Below are 18,136 nucleotides of genomic sequence, written 5' to 3'. Positions count from 1 at the left end.
ACAAAACTTTGAAGGCAGTAATTTTCTCAAGTGGGCGTCTATTGCACCCACCGAGTACTGTGTTACCTATCTGCCTTCGGACTGCCCGAGCTAGACCTACTAAAATCCTCAGGGCAGTTACTTTTCCCAAAAACGTATTATGTTTCAATCCACACCAATGAGTCACGCTCTTTTTAATTTAGACTTAGTGTCGCGAATATCCGAGTTCGGACCTGTTTTGTATTAGTCTGGTTCTTTTTGAGAGGCAAGTTACCAGTGCAGTCACTGATACCTAGCCTGTGTATTAATAACCTAATACCTCTCGCTTTTTAGTCTTTCTTTCGTTTACCTAAGTCCTTAATAAAATGATACCCCTCCGGATTTGCACAAATAGGACCCTTCCGGACTGTCAGAATATAGACCCCTCCGGATTGGGACCCCTCGGAATTAGCAACTATAAGACCCCTCCGGATTCGGACCCCTCCGGTTTTGTGGAAAGTAGACCCCTCCGGATTCGGACCCCTCTGACTTTGAAAAATTTCGACCCCTCCGGATTGGGAGCCCTTAGCTCTGTCAAAGTAGCTTTTTGTAGTTTTCTTAATTTCAGCTTATACCCCTCCGGATACGTTCTGCGTTGCTTTTATGCTGTTTGAATTAACTGGGAAGGGTATAGGGTCCTTTCCTAGACCCCTCCGGATTGAAGTTAAGGCACTTATTTGACAATTCACACTAACGGTGAAGGGTCTTATCACTTGCCTAACTTCGACTCTATTATGGTTGTCTTGTGCCTTCAGCCTTCCCTTTTTGTCTAGAACTGTCCTAAGTTACTTAGTTCAATCGCTATCAACTTTTGGTAGGGGTATAAGGGTTTTTCAGAAAAATTTATAAAACGTGAAGGGTGTACCCCTCCGGATTTGTGTAATTTGCTAAAAACAATCTCAAAAAATTTTCTCGCTCGCTTTTCCGAAAAATTTCTGATCCTATTAGTAAGCTCAGCTAATTTCTGATCTATTGGTACCAAGATCAACTCGATATGATCAGTAGTTCCAAAGTTATTAACCAAAACGTGGTCCTTTCGACCTAAAAATTATTGATCCGAGCTCAGAAGGCCTATACTCTTCTAGTTCAATGCAAAAGACCCAATCTAAAACGCTATTGTAGAAAAATTTTGCGAAAAACTATGCTACCTGGACCCCTCCGGATTGATGAATCCACCAAATCAAACACGTTATGTTCGATTTCTCTGCAACCCGGAAGGCTTTCGGGTAGCGGATTTTAAGACTTGTAGATTCACTAGTGGACGTTGTCCGAACAACTATTTTTACTGTCCTACCTCAAAAATTTCAAAAAATTTTCTAAATTTTTAGTGTTTCTTACTATCAAAAATTGGGAAAATTTGGTTTTTGGTACCAAACTAGTTCCAACCACTTCCGAACTAAAGTTAACCGGTTCTACTTATTGCAGTAGTGCAGTTACGATGTAACACACTAACTTAGCGCTTTTTTCCGTTTCAAAAAATATCGATATCTCAAAAATCGCGACTTGTGGGGGGATCAAAATATCGCTATTTTGACCCTAAAAACCGGTCTGTTTTCGTTGTTTTTCACTGAAAAACGATATGTGACTATTAATATAGGCTATATGAATAATAATATTAGTAATACTATACCCCTCCGGGTTTGTTTATTATCCGAATTAAGGTGCTTAACTCGGATATTCGCAGTTCGGTGAAGGGTCACTACAGTGCAGCACTGTCGAGCCCCCCACAGATTACTATCTTACTTTTTGTACCAAAAGGGATACAAAACTTGTTAACGATACCCAACAGTCGATTGTTGTTGTCGTTGAGCCCCTTCTTGTTGCTCCTTGAACTGCTTGCCGGATCGGTCTTCACCCAAGACCCTTCCGAATTGAGCGCAAATCAGCTGACCCTTCCGGATTGAGCGCAATTTATCATTAACGTGCTTAAATGCTCAAATAACCCTACAGTACAAGCCTCACAAACGGGCTACAAAATTGATCGTAACGATCCTGACTGATATAAATGCCTGTAACAACAATATATCTATCAACAACAAACGGGGGGGGGGGGGTTGAATCACATCTTGTCTGGGGGGATGATTTCTACTGATTTTTTACTTTTTTACTGTTTTTGGTTTTTTCGGTTATTTTTTATGTTTTTTGTTTTTCTTGGGTACTATACTACTTTTTGTTTGGTTTTGCTGATATCTTTAAGTGTTTTTGGTCACAAACCACTCAGGGGATGAGGGGTTCATGATTCCCCCCACCCTTCCTGGTTCGTGAATTTTCGGTCTTAACTAGGTTAAAAAACTATTCACGGTAATCCGGAAGGCTTCCGCGTTCCGAACTACCCTTCCGCCCCGGCAGTTTAGGCCTATTAAGGGCGTTAATGTGAGCATCCGCTCGGCGCGGAGTGCTCGTTAACGGTTCCGCCGGTCATGATGTTATGAAAGAATAACACCCAGGAGCGCCATAAAAACATACATGTAACATTCGCCCGGAAGATACATATCGACGGATAACAAAACTAAGTCTTAAGACGACTGGCTAGCGTCTAAACAGAGCTTTGCATGTTTTTCACCGTCTCTACCAAGCCAGTACTTTTCGGTGGTCTTTCTTACATCAGGCTGACAAAAACGTTACTGTTCTCCGGCTTCGACCAGAACGCTCAAATTAACTGAATTACATGCGAAATTAGTGAGCTCATGGCTGGGTCTCTGTATCCCCAGACCACGAGGTCACTCCTAAAAACAGGGCTACTACTTATCATATGACTATTGTTTTTGTTCAGTAGATAAAAATCATCATCTCCATCGAAGATGGATCAACCCTTTCCCCCAACTCCTAGCACCTCATCCTTGTCAAAACTAATCAAAATATCAGTTAAATTCAAGTCAGGACATGACAGGATGCTAAAAGTTTTTGTGAGTTAATAAAAGTTTCCGTCCCGAGACCCTTCCGGATTCTTGAATCCGCTGAATCAAGCTCCTTACTCTTGATTTCTTGCTAATCCGGAAGGCTGGTTCTCACCCTTCACCGTTGTTGGCAACGGCCTTGCAACTATTGTAGCAGCACAATAGTTGCAACTCGGAGCGTTCTCTGCTATTCTGTAGTTCGTTGTCGTTTTCCAATCTCGATTTTCGTACTGTTCGCAATCGCAGATAAAAGTTGTTCTGTTTTTTTTACTCGCTTTTTTGTTAAAATGGCCGTTTCAGCATTTCTCAGAAACGTGACGTCATCATTCGAATTTTTGAAAATTTAAAATACTAGAATATTCTAGCCCTCACCGTTTGGCTAAACGTTCCAATAACGTCGCTAATCCTTCGAAATCATCAACTCGGAAGGCTTACTGCTCAAAATTCGAATCCTGCATAAATTGCATTTTGGCCATTCTGGTCGAATGTCACATCTTTGCTGGTTTGGAAACTGCAACCCACCGGGAAAAATTATGAATTTATAAACGGTGGTTCAAAACCCATGGAGAAATCCTAAAGCCTACCCTACTACTACTTCATTGATAAATTGATACATTTGCTGATATATATGCATTTTTATAACGCTGGTATGGCCCTATCCAGCTTGTGCATTTACCGTAACTAAACGGAAGGGCCTCTTTTGTAATTTAGTTTTTTTTTTTTAAATTACAGTCTCTCCTACAAGGAGACGTTATTTCAATTTTATTCCCCTTTTTTAGCAGAAAAATATTTTTAGAGGAAAAATCATTTTATATTTTACCATGTTAGAATTGAAACGGTCTACATTGTAGCGGCTAGCTTCCTCTACCACAGCCTGGAACAACTTAGCAACCGGGGGAAAAGAACAATTTCTGCCCAAAATATGGCTATTCCGGGACTTTCCTTAAACCCGAACACCACCAAAAATTTTAGGGTCCGTCACCAAAAACGGATATCTTAACACAGTGTTAAGAGGGGACGCTTTAAAAAAGATTAAGCAACAGAAAGCTTTGTTGTAAAAAAGGACTTTTACATGGTCTCCAGAAAAAATAGACTTCCAAAAATTATAGACCAAAGAATGACTTCTTTAGACCAGTCTATAAATATAGACCAAAAGGCAGGCCGTTACATTGCAAGGTTCGAACAAAGTCTGCATCGTACGAACAAACGAAACAAAAAAAGGATTGTTTTGAAATAGACGGCTGCAAAGCCTGGAAGTTTTTCTTAAAGAACTCCAAAAAGTAAAGGACTCCACGCTACACAATACCCGTTAATTTTTTCTGATTACTGTTAGATTGAAAAGCTACGAGAAAAGAGGCTTCGGTCCAAATATCATGGTCCGAAAATTCCAAAATTTACCAAGAAACCGCTGAAAATCTTGGAACCAAACAAACTGCATATCCATAGAGAACATCTGGATGTAACAGAAGGCATTTTCGATTGCTTGCTAAAAACAAAAACCAAAATGTACAGAACAATAAACAGAACTCTCAAAAGCTAGATTACAAAAATTTCAAAAAACAACAAAGAAAGAAGGAACCTGCAAAAAATACAGAGAAATAGAAGCGTATGATATTAGCCCAAGAACATCAAAACTTTCAATCATGGAGTTGTTACGCAAAAACAAGGTAGTAGAAAAACGAAAGTTTGGGTTCCTGTAGATCTCTGGAGCTCATGTTAATTTTGCAGGAAGGACCAAGAAAAACGATAGATATCGGGAAGAGTGAAGAAAGCGTCCTTGTTGCGGAATCCGTTGACAATTCACGATATACTAACTCTCGCCTCGCAATAATAATAAAAATAATAATAATAAAACAGAATTTAGGATACATCCATGGGAGTTAGCTCCCGAATCAATTTTATGAGATCAATCATATTTTAGTTTAATGAGTTTATTTTTTTGAAGTTTAAGCATCTTGTGCATCCGCAGTTGATTCTCCAGGTGCAGGTATCGACTTCATTGTAGATTTTCTCCTAGAATTGCCAGTACACTCTTGATATTTTTGGTTTAAACGAGTCACTTAGTAGGACTTCATATTTCAGGTGATCGTGAAATATGTTTGTCAGGCTGCAGGCGCGTTGCCAGAAATCAGATTCGCATTTATGAAGTCGAAAGTTCTTCGCGTTGAAACGTCTTGTTGTTTTCGGTCGATTTGATTCAGTGATTTCTATAAATCGCCATCATTCCACGTCGGTCTTTCCTCTTAGAATGTTCGCGAACAAAAATAGTACATGCATTTCTTGGTAAAGAGACAAGGGAAGAATTTGAAGAGTGGTTAACCTCGATTTATAAGGAATTTGTTTATTTCCAAGTATCCATTTCGTTGCCCTCTGTTGCACTTTTTCTAAGGTGGCAAGATCTTGCTTTGAGGGTTTCCAGACTGATGATGCATAGCTAACGATAGGTACTACATAGCTTTTATATGAATTTTTCCTGTTGTTCATGGTTGTGGCAGGTGATAAGTTTCTTTTGATGCAATATAGGGCCTTCAGTGCTTTGCTCGCACGATTGTTTGCATGAGAAGTCCAGTTAAGATTTTTTGACATTATCCAAGATCGTTAGGCTGTTCGAATTTGTACGGGAATATGCTTAGGTTGCACTCGCCCTCAATTACTAGTGTTTTGCTCATGGTCATATTGAGGCGCATTTCATTGGTTTCACACCACTTCCAGACTTTTCTAATATCGATGTGCAGGGTAGTCGGGTCGGTGCCCATAATTTTATAGTCATCCGCATAGCCGTAGCACGATGACATGACACATTTTGGCAAGTCGTTGATGTATACTAAGAAAAGGAGTGGCCCTAGAATAGATCCTTGCGGCAATTCACTATAAATTGGCAGTTGGCTTGAGACCGAGCTGCCGATGCGTACTGTTTGGCTTCGACCTGTCAGGTAACTTTTGATTGAATCCAATATTGGGCCTGTTATTCCAGCTCTGCTGAGTTTTTCGATCGTTATATTGTGATTGTCTTTGTCAAAAGCCTTCTGGAAGTCGAGGTAAAATGACGCTAGGAAGTGGCAGTTGCTATTGTCAAACATTTCGTGCAGGTATTCGATTAGGTTTGTTATAGATGAGCCTCTTTGCCGAAAACCGTGTTGAGATTGGGACAATGCGGTGGATAAGATTGGGTACATTCTGTCGAAAATAAGTTTCTCGAGGACTTTGGATACTGCTACGAGGAGGCTGATCGGCCTGTAATTATCTACCAATTGTTTGTTCCCTTCTTTAAATATGGGGATTATTTCGCTTGTTTTCCAGAATGATGGGAAGTAGCATTTGTTTGCAATTGTGTTGAATATGAGATGCAGTGATTTTGGTAGGGAGTCTGATAATTTTTTCAGCAGATTGTTCCCCATACGGTCAAGTCCTTTGGCCTTGCTCTCGTCCAGCGATTGGAGAACGAGTTGTATTTCTAGTTCTGAGAAATTAATCATCGACAGCTTGGGCTGTCCCTCTGTGAGAGTATAATCGTGGTGATTCTTACTGAAAACGGATTGGAAGTACTGATTAAATAATTCGGCTTTTTCGATATCGGTATTAGCTGACTTATCGTCAAGAAATACTTCAGTTGGGATTGAGCTTGTTTTCATGATAGTTTTGAGGTATTTTTGGATGTTTGAGAAGATTCCAGACTTGAAATTTTCTGTTTCATGATTGCATTGGTCAGCTGAGAGCGATAAGGACAATTCAGTTTGTAATTGCTGGATCTTTAGGGTATTTGTTTTACTTTGTCGTCTGAGAGTTTCTACTTTTTTCATGAGGTTTGAGCTCGTGGGAGAAACCCAGGGCGCTAGATGTTTCCTATGTTGGGTTGTTCGGGGTATGTGTTTGATTATAATACCGTAGATCCAATTATACCACTGATCTACCAGGAGATCAACGTTGCTGTAGCAGTATGGGTTGAAGTGGTGCTCTCGCACATATTCGTTGATTTCGTTCCAGTTGGCTTTTTTGAAGGCAAAGCCTGAAAAGTCGTACTTTTGGGAGGGTAGAGGGACCCTTTCGTGATTTATTTTGTGATTCATATGTAACTTTGAGCCGTAAGGTGGGTGATCTGAGGTGAAGTCGTTTTTGAGCCGATTGTCCATGTATACGTCTAGTATGATATCAGGATTTTTGCAGAGCAGGATATCCAGGCTCTTTCCAGTATCGGTTATGATGAATTGTTCCAGGTTTAATTCCTGGAATTTGTCTAGGATGCTTTGTTCGTACTCGCATTTTGATGAGAGTGATTTCCAATTTGTACACGAGAAGTTGATATCTCCAACAATGACAAGATTTTATATGCCTTGCTCGCGTTGTGTTGCTTTTATTAAGTTCAGCAATGTGTTAAGTTGATCTAGTGACCATCGGTATGGGCTATACACGGGGTCACAATATATACAGCAGACAAGTATTGGTACAGATATCTTGAGTTGAACCATTACGAAGTCTTGCATGCCTGTATCAATGCGGTTATGTGGTATGTTGGCGTTGATGCCATTAGAACTCCTCCGTGTTTTGATAGACCGGCTTTTGAAGTTCTTCCAGATCGATAGAGTTCAAATTGAGGCAAGAATATGGAGTTGTCTGTTAGGTCGTTGGTTAACCATGTTTCGGTTAGGCAAAGTAGTTGGTATTGACAGCTTGTAATTATCGTATTTGCGAAGTTTGATCTTCGATTGTAGTCGAGTATGCTTCGGACGTTGTAGATGAGTAGGCTAGGAAAGAATTCTAGTCAATTGGAGATTGAGTTCTCCGTTTTTTCGGTTGCAACTGCTGTCCATCTGTTTTCTATTTTCTGGTAGAGCTTTCCATCGCGGATGCGCAGGTTTTGTTTATCGATGTTTCGGTTATGAGCTCCCGCCGTTTTTGCAGTGCTTGATTTTCAAGTTTTGCTTCATCCACTGATAGCTCGCGGCTGACAAACACAGGTTTGTCATATGTTTTTAGGCGGCAAGCGGATGATAGTATTAGTCGTTTCTGCCAAATTGGGACTTTTACCAGTATGGTTCGGTCCTTGCCTTCCTGTCGTTGACCCATCCGGAACAGATCAACTATCTCTGGCACAATTTGCATGTGCTCCAAGATTTCCTTTACTTGTTGGAGGTCATTTTCTTGTCTTTTTATTTGATCTTTGTCGTTTAGTTCAGGGATGCCGCGGATGCGGATTCCGTTTTGATTTTCTTGTTTCGGCGTTGCGTTTATCGGTACCTTGGTTTTTGCTTCTGATTTGATCTCATTTGGCTTCATTGTGGTTTGGGAGAACAGCGTTTTAATCTCCTGTACGTTCTTTCTGAGTTCGTCTATGTCCTCTTCAATCTTCTTGAATTGCTTCGGCGAGGTTTGTTCAGCGTCACTGACTGTTTTTCGGAGTCTCTCATATCCGTTGGAATCCACACATTTGTTGCAGAGTAGAGCAATGTTTTTTCCCAGTGTCGTAATACCATTGATTGCTGTATCGCTTAGGCTGGTACAGCTTTTCGTCAGGTGCATTTTGCAATTACACACGATGCAACAGAATGTATCTTCATTCTTTTTGATTTTTTGTTGACAAGTTTCGCATACGGAATCAGTGGTCATTTCACGATTTCGTGTCATATTTGTTTGGTGAGGACTCCGAGTCAAAAGACTCAAAGATTACATTCAGTTATATACTAATGTAGTAAATCTAGAAAGGGACTCCGAGTCAAAGGACTCAAAGAGTACAACCAGTACGAGTTTTACTAGCCGTTTTATTGTGGAGTTGCTGAGCGTTGCCTCTTCTTGGCTCTTCGTCAATTCTTCGATGGTTTGCTTTTCGTGGAGCGGGTTTTGAAGATCGCGTGAAGGTTCGGATAGTAGTGCAAGACTACCGAGAGAGATCGTAGTTCTAGATCAGATGGCTGGTGAAGCTCGCGATAAAGTCCTGTGATGTTTTCGTCTAGACTCTCTGATTTACTGATAAGATGTTTTGTAACGTCGATGACAATCGTGTCAAGAGTTCGTAGCTCGTCGAATATATTTTCTGCTCCCGTACGCTGACAGTAGACAATAGCAAACAGATTGTTAAAGCTTCTAAGAGTATCCAGGAGTTGTTGAGTCGTAAGGGTTTGATCTTTTTAAACTCTGTGATCGAATTGTTGATAAGATCGTGCCACAGTATAATAGATTTGCTCGTTGCTCGTATATAATCGGTAACGTTTTTAAATTTAAAGTTCGTCCTTGGGTTCAGGTTAAATCCCCCCTCGGCGTAGACAATTTGCTTTACTATATTTTTCTGTTCAGGGGTTAGACCTTGTTCGATTGAGTGAGAAAGGGAACTTGCGGCAATGATTTCTAACATAAAGAAATAGATAAGGAAAGAACTCAGCTGGTACTGGAGATGAAGAAAAGAAGGAAGAAGCTGTTTTCCCAGAGACCAGGTTTGTTGAATTTGGTGTAGTGCTAATCAGTAGTTAGAAATAGAGGGCCACCACGGCTGCCCTGTTATTCATTTTTATTTGAAAATAACTATTTAATAAGTTTATCACAACAATAAGGCAATACTGAAAAACAAAACACAATTAGTGTAACATTCGCCCGGAAGTACATATTGACGGAAAATAAAGCTGAGCTATAAAACGACTGGCCAGCGTCTAAACAAAGCTCTACATGCTTTTCACCGTCTCTACCAAAGTCAGTTCTTTTGGTGGTCTTTCAACATCGGGTCGACAAAAACGTTACTGCTTTCGGCCTCGGTCAAAACACTCAAATTAACTTAATTATATGCAGAAATAGTGAGCTCATGGCTGGGTCTCAGTATCACCAGACCACGAGGTCACTCCTAAAATCAGGGCTACTACTATTTATTGAATCATTATTGTTTTTGTTCAGTAGATAAAAATCATCATCTCCATCGAAGATGGATCAACCCTTTCCCTCAACTCCTAGCTTCTCATAATCAGAAAATGATTCGAGATGTTATGTAAATTCAATCCAGGGCATGACCAGGAAGCTAAAAGTTAATTTGAAATAGTATGAGTTCAGGTCTCAAGACCCCTCCGGATTCCTGAATCCGGGGAAACAACGCCCTTATTTCCTCTCCGGAAGGCTCAATTCACGGTTCCACCACCCTTCACCGTGGGCGTGAATGGCTTTGTAACGATTGTAGCGACACAATCGTTACAACTCGGAGCGGTCTCTGCTAATACTGTCGTATTTTTCTATTTCCCGTCGTAGTTTCTCTCGCAACTATCGTTATTGTTTTGTTTCTTTTTTGGTTTACTTCTAAAAATGGCCGTTTCAACGTTTCTCGGAAATATGACGTCATCATTCGAAATTTTAAAAATTTAAAATACCAGAATAACCTGACCTTCACAGTTCGTCTAAACGTTCAAATAACGTCGCTAATGTACTAGAACTGCCAATTCTCAAGGTCAGCGGCCATCAATACTAATCTGCACTTTTGTCCGTTCTGGTTGAATGTCACATACTGCCCTGACAGCCCGGTCATTGTCCCCATTGAATCTCGTAGTCTTCGTAAAAATGGTACAGTTGCATTCAATAGAATTAACAAAATGCACGAAATCACTTTTATCCACGCCATATCGACTCACTGCAGAATAAAAATGGCATCATACTTGTAACATTCGCCCGGAGGATACATATCGACGGAAAAAAAGCTAGGTTCTAAGACGACTGGCCAACATCTAAACAGAGCTCTACATGCTTTTCACCGTCTCTACCAAGCCAGTTCTTTTGGTGGTCTTTTCAACATCGGGTCGACAAAAACGTTACTGTTCTCCGGCTTCGACCAGAACGCTCAAATTAAATTAATTACATGCAGAAATAGTGAGCTCATGGCTGGGTCTCAGTATCCCCAGACCACGAGGTCACTCCTAAAAACAGGGCTAGTACTATTTATTGAATTATTATTGTTTTTGCTCAGTAGATAAAAATCATCATCTCCATCGAAGATGGATCAACCCTTCCCCCCAACTCCTAGCTTCTCATCCTTGCAAAATGAATTCAGATGTTAATTAAATTCAATTCAGGGCATGACCAGGAAGTTAAAATTTAGTTTGAAATAGTTTGAGTTCAAGTCTCAAGACCCTCCGGATTCCTGAATCCGGGGAAATAACACCCTTAATTCCTCTCCGGAAGGCTGAAGTCACGGTTCCACCACCCTTCACCGTTTGCGTGAGTGGCTTTGTAACGATTGTAGCGACACAATCGTTACAACTCGGAGCGGTCTCTGCCAATACTCTGTCGTATTTTTCTTTTTCCCGTCGTAGTTTTTCTCGCAACTATCGTTGTTGTTGTGTTTCTTTTTTGGTTTACTTCTAAAAATGGCCTTTTCGTCGTTTCTCGGAAATATGACGTCATCATTCGAAATTTTTTTAGAAAAAGAAACACGTCCCGAATACACGTCGCTAATCTGCTAAAACTGCCAATTCTCCAGGTCAGCGGCTACCAATTTGAAATTGCACTTTTGTCCATTCTGGTCGAATGTCAGATACTCCCCGGACAGCCCGGTCAATTTCCCCATTGAATCTCGCAATATTCGTAAAATTGGTACAGTGTTATCGAACAGAAGTTACAAAACGCACGAAATTACTTTTATCCACGTCATATCGACTCACTGCAGAACATAAATGGCATCATACTACATTGCTATAGCCTTCTAAATTTTTTCACTAATCTGCACTTTGAGGATATGACTTAAGATAAAAACATTTTTTCCGACTTCCAATGTCAATGCCCCGATTTAAAACTTTTCTCCTAGGGTTAAAAAGTGTTAGTTTGCAGGACAGTCCTGCCAACCAACAAGCTAAAGTTATCCTACTAGGCTTATTCCCTTCGGAAATTTAGTTGTTATTGGTCCTGAATATTAAAACAAAGGAACTCTGTGGTTCAAAAGAACAATGAAATAATCGCCCTCTTCAAGAGGTTAACCAAGCCTTTCATGTCACCACAAAGTGATCAGTTCTCCTAGTTGATTAAAAACAGTCATGCAGGCTGGAACATTTAAATATACTCTTTACTCAAGCCTTTCTGAATAAATAGTAAGTGTCTCTAAAGCCACTAACTAAAATCAAAATGCAAATTTATAAATGCAACAAATTCTTTAATATTCAAAATTCAACTAAATGTTTCAGTTTTCAATTACAACTTGGTTGCTTTGTTCCTCACTTGAGTTTTTCATACACATAAAACAATTCTGAGTTTTAACTTCTTCTCATTCGTCACTTCTTTGTTTCTTCTTTTTTCGTTGTTTAGAATTTCTAAAACTTCTAAATTCTTCTAACTTCGTCTCTTTTTGCATCTTGTTTTTTGGCCTTTTGTCAATGCTCCATCTCCTCCTCCTGCGACACTGACTCTGCACTTTCAGTTTGAAAGCTCCTGCCCCAACGTCCAGCTGATACCCACTGTACACTCTGCCGTGCTTCGACATATGCTTTTTTGCATACTCGTACAACCAGTCGTCTTCTTGCCCATATCTTTTTCACTTCCGGGATGTTCAGAATCTTGCACGTTGTCTCAAAAGATCTAAATTTTTTAGACAATCCAATATCAGCAATTGTTCGCTCGATGGTGCCTCCTGTCTATTGTTCTCCCTCACATGAGCTTCCAGCCATCGTATCGTCATCATAACTCCCACTATCACTATTGTTATGGGCCGTGATGAGTCTGGTAAACCCATGGAGAGCAGCTCTCCAGAGTCCCAGATCAACACCAGATTACTACGCTCGGGATACCACTATGTTTGCAGCAAGCAATGGCAGGGAAACTCATCATTTGTCAACACGATGCTCCTCCAATTACGCTTTCCCGAAGTAATGGTTCCACTTCCATCATCACCCGGTGGACTTCATCATTCTCGTCTACTGTATTGTAATCTGTAACGGTTGATCCTCTCTGTTTCTGTCTCTCAAAGTCACGGAAGTTCCCACTCACGCACCCCATGAACTTCCTTCCCAGTATTGATTCCAACTCCTCCTTTGTTCTCTCTGGAACTGCTGAGAACATTTTACACAAAAACTCGTAAGATTTTTCCGACATTCTAGCTAGTCTCACACACTTTGGCACTGAGAAGGCTTGATCCACGATCGTTCTCGTAATCTTTACATCCAAAGCTACAAAATGCACCGGGTATCTGCTCTTGCACATTGGAGCTAATGTCGATCCCACCAAATATCGTGCTCCTGATGGTCTACGATAAGTTTCACTGTGTCGGATGTTCATTTCCGTCTCAATCGCTTCCCTCCATTTTCCTATGTATTTTTGCTCAGTTTGCAGAACTCCTGGGAATACTTCTACACTGATGGCTGTGACCATCTCATGTTTCTGTTCTAGATTCAATAGTTACTCTAAAGAACCAAACATGCTGTAGAATCCTAGTGCAGTCACTAGATTCACCTCGGTTCCTCCATGGCAATCTGCGATCAGTTCCGTTTCCGTCCTTGTTTTCATCATAACGTTCCCAAACAATATCGTCAGCTGCTTGTGTTGCCTCTCTAGGGTTTTCACGCAACCCAGACTTCCACAAACGTGACCTTCCAGTCCGCAGACTTCTGCCAGACAGCTACCAGATTTGACCCAGTCTTCTGGTGCCCAGCCAGGCAACTCCACTTTATCTTCCCCGTTGCTCCTAGAGGCTGTTGTCATCACATTATATATGATGTTCAGGTCACGCAGGTTAATTTCTGCATTTAGTTCCCTCTGCACGTCTTGTGTCTCTCGTAGTATCGAGTCAGCATTGGGACTAGGACACCATGATGGTCTCATCAATTCCCACACTACCATCAAGCTCCTTCTCAGTAATTCATCTGAGAATCCCAATCCAAACTCCACTCGTTTGTCGGATTTTGGCACGGAAGGTGAAGTCACATTTTCTTCCAAGACTAATCCCAACTTGGTCTGCGGACTAGTAGCGCTTTTAATCGTTGCAATTCTCGACGTCCAGAACCTTAGCAACACTGCTTGCTCGTAATCAAAGAAGCAATCACGTATGTCTTCACTCAGGAAAGGGTTGTACGCTATCCCTATGACTCCGGACACGTAGCTGTATGACTTCTTTCTGATCGGCCCACAGTACTCGCTGGACTTCGGTAGTGCTCCCATAGATTCTTTAGTGAGTCTCAGCTCTTTGTTTGAGAATCTCCTGATTTCGTCTATTTTTCTCATGGGTTCTAGCTCTTCAGGTTCTTTCATGTTAACCCTCATCGGCTTGCTCTGATGCATATCCAGCAGTGCTAGCAAGAGTAAGGCTTTTGCTCGTTCATCACCCTCCCTCAGCATCTTGACACAGATGTTCAATGCTGGCACTGAAATCTGTTCTATCAGGAATCGAATGAAACAGAGAGCGTCTCTCCGCTTCGCGCACGCTACTGCCATTCCCTCCTGGATTATCAGATCCCTCAGTTCCCTTCCTGGTCCTTGACAGATACACCACCTCTCCTTTATCCTCCTGCGGTGTCATCTTGATGGGAGAATTTGCCTCACTTTCGTCAGTGGCTGAGTCAATCAACAACTCACTCAATCTGCCTTCACACTCATCAAGTTTGTCGAGGACTTCCCGCATCAATGGTCGGTTGGGACCCACTTTCAAAATGGACTGGGTCCCGTAGCTCTGAACTACTGTCCAGACTTCTTCCATGAACGCCACTCTGTCCAATTTACATCCCGTCCTATTCTCATGGTCTCAGTGGTGCACTTCCCACTCTTCCTCGGGCAACGTTCCCAAGAAAGGTACTCTGGCAGCGCCTTCTATTCTTCTTCTTCTCGGTGATTCCATGAGGAGTCTTTGTTCGTTATCTTTTGAATTTTCCGGAGAGCTGCTCTCCGGCAAATTCCGTTTCATTTCCATAAAAGCCGACGGAGGTTCCAGTGTCGAAGAGCCTTCGTCTGCTGGCTCAGCAGCTTCCAACGTATCCGCATTATTCTCAAAGTCGCTGAGGAAATTGAAATCCAGGCCGGATATTCCTCCTGTGGATGCCTTGTCGTCTTCCCTATCTGCTTGATCGTTACCTTGTTGCATGGGTTCCTCCGTTCGACGGCTTTCTCCCTTCCCATCATCTCCTTCTGATGTATCTTTTTTCGAGCTTGAGGGTCCTTGCTTTTCACTCTCGGCCCATTCCGGAAAGTTTGGTATGATCAGTATGCCAGCCGATTCATCTTCCTCCTCTCCACGGACCACTTTGATTTCCTCACAGCCGAAGGGTGCCAGGAAGGTTCTCGTCTGCAGCGTTCCTCCTACCGTCAACTCCGGTTTCACTCTAACCAGGATCAAGGAGGCCTCAGGTAATTCGGTTCTGCCTCTCATCTTCATAGGCGCTAAGTCTAACCTTGCCCATTCCTTATCAAACCCTCCAGGCTTGGGAGTCGCGGCGTTGCTAATTCGTCTCCTCTTCGCTTGATCCGTGTAGGCAAATCGTGTGTATTGCAACACGGCGGCATTCCTCCACACAAAGTATGGATCCATCGTTCCCACGAATTTCTCTATCCTCCTTACATTGGTTTCAAATGCTCTTAGTCTGGGAGTTTGTACTACGGAGACTGCTTCGAGCAACATCCTTCTTATCAGAGGGAATTCAGGGATTTCTTCTGACAGCTTCTCGTAATCAACCCAATCTTTCGTCTCTTCTCTCACCTTGTGATATGCTCCAGTGAGACGAGAAACTCTGGTCATTTCACCATTCGCCGTATCATAGGGTCTTAGATTCCAGAGCTCCGAAAACACCTCGATGTGCCCTCTCTCTACTTCTCCCATGCGATCACGGAAGTGATCGTCAAAATTGATGACTGTCATTTCTGGCTCTGATATGTTCGCAAATAACAGATCTTCGCTCATGAGTTCCCGCAATACGTGCTGCCCACACCAGTTCAGCGCACTACCGTCAACTGCTGATATGAGGTTCAGGTGCAGCACCGACCTCCTGTATGCTTCCACCTTGACATCAGGGAATGCAAAAGTGACTGCTGGCCCATAAATCACTGTCACAAACTCTGTGGCTCCTCTGATCAACGTTAAGGGATCGGTCCTCATTGCCAAGCTTAGATCAGTTAGTAGGGGCATGTCCCCAACATGTCGTCTCACGTCTTCCTCCCTCTCAATCGTCTCATCCTCTCCCGTTCCAGATACTGGATAAGAGTGTGTCTCAGATCTCTTATCTTATTCCACGAATCTATGGCTTTCTTCACATCAAATTTCTTCACATCCCCTATCATCTGTTCCGGGTAACGTGTCAGTTTCATTAGTCCTCCCAAGTTTCCATGGGTAATCGCAATCAATGTTAGAAGCCCAAAAACTCCAAACGTCACGAACAAGGCTAGTAGTTCAACGATTGATACTTCCACTACTGCTTGGAGGAATTCTTTTATCAAGTATCGCATGCTATCAGTCCGTTCGAAGCCTTCTTCTCCCTTCACCCTCTCAGTCCAGAAAATTTCCAGGGTAACTTGGCACACTCTGTTTACGAAATCGGCTGTCTTTTCTTCAGCATTCTCTGCCAGGTTCACCTCCCTTAACAAGTAGGCATGGATCTTCTTGATCATTATTGGGCCTTGCTCAAAAGCATCCGCACCCAATGCCGCTACTTGAGGAGTTAGATGTAGCCACTGATTAGCCTCTGGTTTGGTTCTCAAAACCATTGCCTCCAAGTGAGCTCTAGTCTCCTGGGAATTTTTCCTTCTCTCTCTTTCTCCAGCTGCTTCCATTCCTCGGAACCATAAGTCGTTCGACATCGCTATGATCACTCGATGGTCGTCGCCTATTTCCGGTTTCAGTTTGAGCTGTCGACTGAATTTGGACAGTTCCAACCCCAGCACCTCGTCCAGAACCAGAATGTGTAGCGCATGGTCCTTGAACTTTCTCAATGCGTTTGAGATATCCGACCACACCGCAGGTAGCTCAGCCCTGAGTGGCTTCAGGTTCTCCATCTCTATCATGCGATTTGGGGCCGATATGATTACATCATATTTCCCTTCCGAACGCAAGGCCACGATCGCATATACGAATTTCAGTCCATCCGGGAGATGTGCATACCCGGGAGATAGCGCGAACACTACTCTCGGTGTCGTCTTGGTGAAGGGCCCCTCCACCATCGCATCCACCACTTCATCCATTGACTCGAGGATGTCTTTTATTGCTGGCCATACAGCATTTTCTGCCATTGTAGGCCCTCTGAATCTGCTCAGGGAACCTCTACTGTGTAAATGATCGTTGATGCCAGCAAACACGATCGTGATTGGGTTCATATCCGTCTGTCTTTGCACTCCGATAGTCATTGACACGGATTGCAGTAGGTCCAGATCGACCGCTGCCAACATAATGACGTCCGGCCAAAACAGGGACTTGGAAGTGTGTACGAACTCTGAATTCGCTACTATCATAATCTTGCCCTTCCTCATTTCTACTTTGTCGTACGCGGCGAAGATGGTCTCATCTTTTTTCATCGCTTTCAATTCGCCGTATCTTTGGGCATCACCTTCCTGACTTACTTGCTTCGGGTACACTCTTTCTTTCACATGACCTGGGGGTGCGCTCAACTGCCTGAACATCTTCACATTATGTCCAATCGGCGCCCTCGTTATCAGAAATCTTCCAGGTCTCTCTTCCCGATTCCCCTCATCGTGATTCAGTTTTACGTCTTGTAACGGTCGGGCGTTCACTGGTCCCATTGTGTTATTAGAGGGCAGTCCCTCTAGGTCAGCAATCCTCAAGGCAGATGTAGAGCTGAAGTTTATGCCAGCCGCTATCAACCAGTCCACTCCTGTTATCGAGTACAATCCGCTGACTGATAACCTTGCTCCGTTCAGCATCCTCATGGCATCCGCTGCGAAGCTCACTGTCTGAAGGTTCAGTTTCATCAGGTCATCTTTATATATGTGCCATGGAGAAGGTATTGACCTCGACCACATTTGAGAGCTCCTGTTAGGGCGTCTTTCCTCTCGACTGGTCCCCGTCGTCTCCGACCTCGTGTCCGATCTAGAGGTGCTGGCTGTCTCTTCCCTCGGGTTGACAGGCCCTTATCTTCTCCTGGTAATAATGGTCCTCCTCATTGGCGCTTCTCCCAACCGATCTTGAACGTCTGTTCTTTGACCTGGTTCGCTAGAGCTCTGCTGTCTATAGTTCGTCACGGCCGGGACCGTCCCCAAGCGTGTTTCTAGGCTAGGAGGCACAAAGGTGGTAATCACAGGTTCGTTCAATGCTCCCTCCTCCTTTAGCACTCCTGTGT

The 18,136-nt window shown here is 42.7% G+C and overlaps 1 protein-coding gene across 1 annotated transcript in view; it reads right to left on the bottom strand.

Moving 5' to 3' along the window:
• LOC134843885 (peptidyl-prolyl cis-trans isomerase-like 3) overlaps positions 1 to 9,454 on the bottom strand; it is a 116,629-nt gene extending 107,175 nt beyond the window's left edge. Inside the window, exon 1 of the mRNA XM_063860207.1 lies at positions 9,431 to 9,454. The gene's annotated coding sequence lies outside the window, so the exon portion shown is untranslated. The remainder of the gene's footprint in view (positions 1 to 9,430) is intronic.
• Between the last annotated feature and the right edge of the window lie 8,682 nt (positions 9,455 to 18,136).

The sequence above is a fragment of the Symsagittifera roscoffensis genome, chromosome 4 (assembly GCF_963678635.1).
Source record: "Symsagittifera roscoffensis chromosome 4, txSymRosc1.1, whole genome shotgun sequence".
Lineage (NCBI taxonomy): Eukaryota > Metazoa > Xenacoelomorpha > Acoela > Convolutidae > Symsagittifera > Symsagittifera roscoffensis.
The sequence above is the reverse complement of the archived record's forward strand: the minus strand, read 5'-3'. Positions and strand labels throughout refer to the sequence as shown.